Source organism: Aplysia californica, unplaced genomic scaffold, assembly GCF_000002075.1.
Source record: "Aplysia californica isolate F4 #8 unplaced genomic scaffold, AplCal3.0 scaffold00699, whole genome shotgun sequence".
Taxonomy (NCBI): Eukaryota; Metazoa; Mollusca; class Gastropoda; order Aplysiida; family Aplysiidae; genus Aplysia; species Aplysia californica.
In genome coordinates, this window is record NW_004797969.1 from 233,943 (window position 1) to 236,379 (window position 2,437).

Genomic DNA, 2,437 nt, shown 5'->3' on the forward strand with positions numbered 1-2,437 from the left:
CTTGGTCTCTCTCTCTCTCACCCTCTCTCGTGTTCTAACAGACACCGAAACTGACAAGAACATGTACACCGTGGCGGAAGAAAAGCATTAGATGGCACCGCCGATCTGCTAAATCCCTGGATAATACCACACTACTAGATGCCCCCCTCCTCAGTAAAGTGAACGTATTCATCCAGTATGTCTCGATGATCAGATTCACCTTCTCCTTCTTCTTCTTCGTCTTCTATACTTTACTATTTTTATTTTCTTTTTCTCTTCTTTTTTAAATATTTCTTTTTTTATTAGTTTAGACGCTAACGACACGCGGCTGGTGGCAGGAACTACGCTCGTCACTAGCTTGCTTACTTCAAGGGGGTTTCTTCTTCATTCAGTTTGTCTCGCCGCTTCCCGTGCGCTCGCTCGCTCGCTCGTTCGTACGTTCGCTCGGTCGGTGGGTCGGTCGGTCGGTCGACTCTCGCATTCTGTACGCTGCGACGACGGCGACGAGTGAGATCTGCTGAGTGCTAGCTGCTCGAGCCGCGGTCCCATACGGGTATCGCCGAGGCGGACTGTAGCGAGGGCAGAAGTGCAATGAATACGGCTGGCACCCACTATGTTCTGACCGCTAGAGGGAGGGAGAGAGACAGATGGAAAGCACTAGCAGACGACAGGCAGACAGACAGACGGCAAAAGCAGACGATCGAGTAGGACTTCTTCGAATGTCGATTTATGTGTCATTGCATGATAACAGAAGATACATCATTTGTCACGTTAGAGAGAAGGCTATTTTCTTAGACGAGGCACACTTTCACGAAGTAGTAGTAGGCCTACTGATGATGACAGAAATCATTAAAGGACTCAAGTCTTCTTTATTCAAAAGATAAGAAACATTCCATCAATCGATGTCTATATTTTCAATACGCAAATGTCTGACAATATGAAGGAATCACGATAGATTTTTCCTTTGATAACGTTTGACTGTATACAGTCGGCCCTATAGGCTGTCCTTCTGGCAAATACAAGTAAATTACAAAGGATTTTAGATTCCAATAACGTATGATAGAAAGACACCAGGCATCGTGGTAAAAACAGGCGCTCGTCAAAATACTGAAATAAAAGGAACAGGCATTTCCTCGTCAGTTTGACAGTTTCTGTCGAATATTTGTTTTTTGCCTCAACACCTTTCGTGCCCATATAAAAACACATTTCCATGTGAATTTTACTGAAATACGGTTAAGTTAAAGGCACAAAATATGTAATTTCATCGTTTTCGGGGATTCTCATGCTATTGAAATTATCAAACTTTGAGGGCCATTTTCTAGTTAATTTTACCACTGAAACCAGGTGACCTCATCTCCTTCAATCGCAAATATCTCAACAGCTATTTAAGTTAGAAGGGTATATTTTCAGTGAAAGCAAGGCAAATAAATAAGCTTTCTTATGATACCAATAATTCCGCATGTTCAAAAAATTGACGAGCGCCTGATTCCACTGTGTCGTGACACTAATTAATTTATTCCAATCTTTAAAAAAAATTGATGAGCGTTATTTATTTCTAAAGAATAAAATACGGTTCGTATAGATATGGCTACAGTATGAATTTGTTTCTGTTTGTTTCAGTTAAATATTTCGAAATATTATGATCGGGATTAAAGTTTTCATTCTCTCGTGTGTCAGTTTAAAGTATGGATGAGCGAAATAAAAACATTATGTTGAGAGCTGCAATCAAGACCAGTGATAGTGGCATGTATATAATTTATCTTAGTTTGAAACATCTCAAAACCCAAGTGAGGAGGAGAAGGAGAAGAAGAAGGGGGAAGAAGAAGAAGAGAGAGAGAGAGAGAGAGAGAGAGAGAGAGAGAGAGAGAGAGGTGTAGGAGGAGAAGAAGGGGGAGGCAGAGGAGGAGGAGGAGGAGGAGGAGGAGGAGGAGGAGAAGGAGAAGAAGAAGGGGGAGGAAGAAGAAGAGGAGAAAGAGGTGGAGGAGGAAAGCATTAACAAGACCAATAACAACAACAGCAACAACAAAAACAACAATTACAACACCAAACACGTAATAAAATTAAGACATTACCTTCACAAGTGGCTCGTATATCCGTAGGCCGAAGTTCACATATGGAAGCAAAGAAAAAAACGAACAAAAACACCACAGTCTTTTTATTGTCCACTCCTCGTAAGACCGAATTATTTATTGTTGTGCACTCTCTACGTATGTAAGACCGAATTAATTTGTTGTCCACTCGATGTAAGACCGAATTAATTATTGTTGTCCACTGGATGTAAGACCGAATTTATTATTGTTTTCCTACTCGATGTAAGACCGAATTAATTTGTTGTCCACTCGATGTAAGACCGAATTAATTATTGTTGTCCACTGGATGTAAGACCGAATTTATTATTGTTTTCCTACTCGATGTAAGACCGAATTAATTTGTTGTCCACTCGATGTAAGACCGAATT

The 2,437-nt window shown here is 40.8% G+C and overlaps 1 long non-coding RNA gene across 1 annotated transcript in view; it reads right to left on the reverse strand.

Moving 5' to 3' along the window:
- The window catches only part of LOC118478585, a 93,245-nt gene extending 90,960 nt beyond the window's left edge, over positions 1–2,285 (reverse strand). The window contains exon 1 of the long non-coding RNA XR_004859156.1: positions 2,052–2,285. This is a non-coding gene — a long non-coding RNA (uncharacterized LOC118478585). The remainder of the gene's footprint in view (positions 1–2,051) is intronic.
- Between the last annotated feature and the right edge of the window lie 152 nt (positions 2,286–2,437).